The sequence below is a fragment of the Arachis hypogaea genome, chromosome 7, assembly GCF_003086295.3.
Source record: "Arachis hypogaea cultivar Tifrunner chromosome 7, arahy.Tifrunner.gnm2.J5K5, whole genome shotgun sequence".
Lineage (NCBI taxonomy): Eukaryota > Viridiplantae > Streptophyta > Magnoliopsida > Fabales > Fabaceae > Arachis > Arachis hypogaea.
In genome coordinates this window covers 1,681,441-1,688,177 of record NC_092042.1, presented here as the reverse complement: position 1 = coordinate 1,688,177, position 6,737 = coordinate 1,681,441, and positions in this window count along the sequence as shown.

Here is a 6,737-nt window from a genome sequence, read left to right as displayed (position 1 = left end):
GGATTTCAAAAATTTATATGCAGGGGTTGCTTAATTATTTTATGAATAATGGACGAAATGGTTCTAAACTTTTGTGAAAAGAAACTCGAGAAATATTAGTCTATGCCATGGTGATTTTTCGTTAAAATCAAAATCTTATTTCTGAATTCTTATTTATCTATATCTAATAGAGAAGATATAGAAGTAATTTGATGTTTAAATTATTTTTTTAAAATATCTTTTTATTATATATAATTTATAAAATAAAATATTTTGTTATTTGACTAATAATAATAATAATAATAATAATAATAATAATAATAATAATAATAATAATAATAATAATAATAATAGGGTAGATTAATAGCACGTACGTACGTACAAATAAGTTACTGTAATATAAACTTGTACAATTCCTATAACAACAATAATCACAAAATTTTCTATCCAAAGAATATTTTCAATTTAATTTTCTTATTAACATAATTTAACATATTAGTAGAAAATTACTATATAAGAAAATTTGCATTAAAAGCACATTAGTTGTTTTTTCACACCGAATTTCATTTCCATCTCTATAACAAATCCTGTGTTATTTTTCCAACACAAATTGTAATTGAATTACATTATCAATGAATATTTTAGAAACCTCTAAAATAAATAAAATTAGTAAATACTCAATTCTTTTCATTATTCATTTTCACGAAAGACCAAAGAACTACCAATCAAAAAAATAAACAAATGACAAAAGGGTTTTTTTAACTATCTAATTTTTAGATATATTAATTATTTTTCATACACAAAATGATTTGAGGGAAATGATATAGTTCTTGCTTTTAAATAAAAACAACTGAAAAATAACCCGCATACCCAAAAAATCAAATATATTTATAAAAAAAAAAAAAACGCTATAAGCCTCTCACTGCAACTATTTTGAGTCACTCAAAGGCTAATCAAAATTGGGTCCAAAGAAAAAGACTAATAAAATGGAATTATTGTAACCCATTTTGTCTTGGACTTCTCTTTTTCCAATGCCAATTAATTTCCATATATAATCCATTATTGACCATAGTTTTAGCTTCTATATTCCGTCATAATTTGTTCCTTACGCGTTGGAAAAAACTCAAAAAGAGAGAATATATTCACACAAGTCACAACGACAAGAAAAAAAAAACTACTAACGTGTGAATTCATGGACAAATTAAATGCTTGGTGAGTCAAGCTAATAAGGTCATTCATAAATGATAAATGCATTCTATTATGGACAATTATCTTCTCATATATTTTATTTTTGTTGTAAAATAAATAAGAAATATACAATAAATATAAAATAAAAGAGTTGTAAATAAATAATTCTAGTAGTAATATTTTTCATAATTACTATCTTAATATAATAGATATGATTAATATATTTATTAATATTATATATATCACTAATATACGTAGTATCTTATATAAAATAGAGAAGAGTATCTGATAATATATAAAGAGGAATAGAGAATTTTATTATTGATCGTGTATATTGTTAGAGGTTTAAACCTATATTTATATGCATATTAAACCTTGCTTTTTCAAAGTTTATTTATTTGAATTTGTTTTAAAAATTTATTCCTTTAATATTGAGAAAGTTGGTCGCCCAAGTCATGGTTATTCACATCTTTATCATAATACTCCTCTTTGAATAACCATTTAGGATTATGCCTCATTAAAACCTTACTAAAGAAAATCCATTGAGAAAATTCTTTAATGAAGGAAATAGAGTACAATATCCTTTTGGATGGGGACTGCCTCATAAAAACCTTGTCAAGAAAAATCCAATGGAAAAAAATCTGGCCAAGGAAAAAAGAGTACATCATTTAATATCTCGAAATCGACGCATCACAATCTAATATACCAATTTTTCAAAGGAGGATTTTAGGAGTGACTTTGTAAATAAATCTGTCAGATTATCACTTGAGCGGATCTGTTAGATATTAATTGTCCCTTGATTTTGAAAATCATGAGTGAAGAAGAATTTGGGAGAAATATGCTTTGTTCTATCTTCAAATAGGACAGTTGGGACTATCTTATGATCAAATAGTCCACATGATGACAGAATATATTGGATCAAACTCCTAAGCCAAAAACACTCGCGACTAGCTTCATGTATCGCTAGTATTTCAGCATGATTAGAGGATGTTGCCGCAATCGTCTATTTTGTAGACCTCCATGATTTAGCTGTACCACCATATGTGAATAGGTATCTTGTTTGAGATCTCCCTTTATGTGGATCAGACAAGTATCCAGCATCTGCATAGCGAACTAATTGTGACTTGGATTCATATTGATAAAACAATCTCATATCAAACATTCCATGAAGATATCGAAAGATTTGTTTGATTCCACTCCAATGTCTTCTGGTTGGAGAGGAACTATATCTTGCTAGTAAATTCACAGCAAATGATATATCAGGTCGTGTATTATTAACAAAATACATTAGCACTCCAATGGCACTAAGATATGGTACTTCAGAACCAAAGATATCTTCATTTTCTTCTTTAGGACGGAATTGATCATTTTTCACATCCAAATATCTTACGATCATTTGGGTACTCAACGGATGTGACTTATCCATATAAAATCTCTTCAAGATCTTTTCTGTGTATGTTGTTTAATGAATAAAAATCCCATTTTTTGTATGATCGATCTGCAGGCCGAGACAAAATTTAGTCTTTTCAATATCTTTCATCTCAAACTCTTCTTTTAGGGCTTTTATAATAGTTGGAATCTCTTTAGGAGTTGCAATGATATTTAAATTATCAACGAACACAGCAATTATAATGAATCCGGATGCAGATTTCTTTATGAAAACATATGGGCAGATATCATTGAAAGATCCAGGTCAGTGAAATCACTATTTAATATTTTCTTTTATAATTTGAATGTTATAATGTCATATGATTCTCTCTCCCATACTTAATAAATAGATACCAACGAAATGGCATCTTTGGAGAGAAATTCAAATCTTAGACTTAAGAATACAATAATCATCAATAACAATTAAAAACGATAATAATATTAATTAAATAATTTTAATTGTAATTGATTTTTATTTCCTTTAGTTCATTTATTATTATTGCAAACGTCAACAAATATGAAAGCTTGGTTTAATAGGTTTTTCATTGTTAATTTGGATCATGAAGATTGTTATTCCCTCCAGTTAAAAATCACAACTCTATTTCAATTACAAGCACAATTGGGATATGACAAAGAAATTTACAAGAAGGAGTTGAAAAATAATTTGAACAACAGACAAACTCACCCGATGAGATTATTGTCCGTCAATCAATTTTCGAGAACATGAAAGACTACACTAGCTTTGATGAGGTATGGTAATAAAATGATTTAATTTTTTTATGTGCATCTATAGTTATACTATACTAACTAAGTTCATACACATAGCATTCATAAGTTCATATACACAGCATTCATAAGTTCATATCCATAATTACATACAACTAACATCTAAAAATTAAATTCATGTTTATTAGATATTACATCCATGCACATTATTTTTTAGTTATTGCATAAGTAACTATCAAATTAACACATATGTTTTTAAATTTTTTCATAATTGAATTTGAAAAATGTCAAATTCTTAAATTAATTTATTCAATTGATAAATTTACTCATAACATCCATAAATTCATACGCATAACATCGAGAATTTCATATTAATAACATCCTTAATTTTGTACTCATAATATTTATAATTTCATACATATGATATCTATAATTAATATTACTAAATTTTAAACTATGGATTTTATTGTATTTTTCAAATTATCTCATATATACACTAATAGGTCATAATTTTAATTATTTTAATATTTTTATTTAATATTCATATATATGCTTATTTATTGATTTTAATATGACGAATTAATAATTATTTTAAAAAAATTTTAATTTTTTTTATATCTTATCTTTTATTTTTTTATTTTCTAATAGTTTATATGTTGATGAGTTTGGAAAACTCTAAATTAATATTTGTGATGACTAAACATTGTTAAAATAATTAATTACAAAATTATTAATCTGATTCTCATTTAACATATTTTTGGTTAATAATTTTGTTACAGGTTCTATGATGGGCCGGGAAATAAGTTTCTGACTTAAGCCCAATAAGCAGCCTTGCTACAAGCTTTATACTATGAGGCTGAAATTTTATATTAATGGGCCAGAATAAATATTAATGTTGCAAGCCCAACCAAATGCTTTCTTATTTGCTTCCTATGCTTGATCCGCTACACAATTGTATCAGGAAAGCAAATGCTTATCAAATGGGCCAGTTTTGATCATATTGTCACAAGCCCAAAATTATACTAAAGAGAATAGCTTCCATGTTTGGTCCGAATCAAAAGGAAAATGAAAGCATAGTGATTCCAACGGAACCAAGCTCTAACAAAGTGATGGATTTCAAAATCTATTACATTGTTAATTAATGCATGGGGAACATGAGAGAGAAAAAATTCAGCTGAAGTGATTGATGGCTATTATGTCAAACACGCCACTCTATGTTAGGGGAGTAAAAGCAAGCTATTCAAATTAATTTGCTTAACCACTTTGCTTTGCTTTTATTCAGATTCTTTTCACTCTCTCTCATCTCTTTCTTCTTCTCTATTCGGTCCTTGTCCAGGAAACAATGGATGCCGTGCTCTTCAACGAAGAAAAGGAAAGAGAAGCATGCATCAAGACCATCAAGCTAATGATGGCAAGAAAACATACCAAAAGAAAGATGAGCTGTGGCTAAGATGCTTACCAAATGTGGTTAGATTTGGTGAAGCAATCTTGAGCCTTTCATGCTCAAAATGGAAGAAGAAGATTCGGCCAGGAGGGAGATTCTTGAAGCATGGCTTGTCTTCGAATCTGACCAACCACCACAGGGAGTAGCTAGAGTGGCGAAGTGATGGTTGGAGGCAGAGTTTGAAGCAGATGAAGTCATCATCATCATGAGGCATCAAGGGCCAGAAATCCATCTTGGAGAGGAAGCCAAGGATGGAGAGCCCGGATTGATGAAGGTTGATGATCAAGAAAGGACAAGAGGTAATTGCATGTTGGTTAATGCATGGTTATCTCTTCTCTCTCTGAGTGGCCGAACCGGTTTGTTGAAGGAGGAAGAAAGTTGGTTCGGTTTTGGCTTCAAGTGTGGAGGCTTTCCTGTTTCTTTAAAAAGGGGAAACAACCACTGTTTGAAGCAAGGAGAAAATTTGAGAGTGCAAGGCACAGAGTTCTCAGAGCTACCTGAGCTAACAGTTTTCTCTTCTCCTTCAATGTATTCTGTTTTGTAATTTTCTGTTTAATTTTGTCATGTCTTGAGTCTCATGGTAAAAGGCAAACAAGTGAGGTTTGTAATGAAAAAGCCATAGAGCGGAAAAAGGCAGAGAGTGCAAAATTAAAAGAAAAAGCCATAGATGTCTTAGAGTTCCTTTGTTCATCTATGTTGTGTATCATGATTCTGTGGGAATCCCCTTGTAAGTTGGGTTAGCACTTTACAAGTTGTAATCAGATTGACTATAGTGAAATTCCATCATGTTTGTGATGGAGACTGGATGTAGGCTGCACTGCACTTAGCAGCCGAACCAGGATACATCTTGGTGCAATCTTCTTCTCCTTCTACTCCATTTCTGTTTTCAACTACACAGGAGCAAAAGCCAGAATTATCTCGTGCCAAGTGACGAGACAAATCAAAAATCTCGTGGCAAGGGACGAGACAAAACTGAGTTGCTCGTGTTCAGAGACGAGCAAAAACAAAAAGTCTCTTCTGAAGGGCAGCAAGTGTTAGCTTTTAAAAAGGGGGCTAAGATTCAACCCCCCCTTCTCTTAGCCACTGAAACCATCAATTGGTATCAGAGCTTGGTCTCAAAGAGATCAAGCTTTGCAGCTTGGAGTAAAGATCCTCATGGCGGAAAACAGTGGCACAAATGTGTTATCATACAATCTGGCTGAAGGTCAATCAAGCAACAGACCTCCCCTCTTCAATGGGAAAAATTATACCTATTGGAAGGAGAGGATGAAGATATTTGTACAAGCCGTGGATTATAGACTTTGGAAGATCATCTTGGAAGGTCCTAAATTTCCAACTACCACAGATGCTCAATGAGTAGTCTCTCTTAAACCGGAAGCAAGCTGGACCGAGGAAGATAGGAAGACAGTGGAGTTAAATGCCAAGGCAACCAATCTGCTCAACTGTGCTATCAGCTTTGAGGAATACCGACGAGTATCACGATGCACAACGGCAAAGGAAATCTGGGACAAGTTGCAAATCACTCATGAAGGAACTACCATTGTGAAGAAGTCTCGGACAGACATGTTAAATAGGGAATATGAGATGTTTGCAATGAAGGAAGGAGAGTCCATTGATGAACTGTTCGAACGGTTCAATATCATCACTGTTGGCTTAGATGCTCTTGGAATCACACATTCAGAATCTGTGCTAGTGAGAAGAGTGTTGAGATGTCTCACAAAAGAGTGGGAAACAAAAGCTTTAATTATTTCTGAGAGTAGTAATTTAGATTCCATGACACTTGATGATTTGAGAGGAAACCTTCTTGCTTTTGAAAACTCCTATTTGAAAAAAGATTCAAAGAAAAAAGGAATTGCTTTTTCTTCTGTGACTAACCCTCTGGATGGTGAATCCAGTGATAACTCTTCTGAAAATGAATTTGTGTTGTTTGCAAAAAAATTCAGGAAAATGGCAAAGCTCAAAGGCAAAGGTA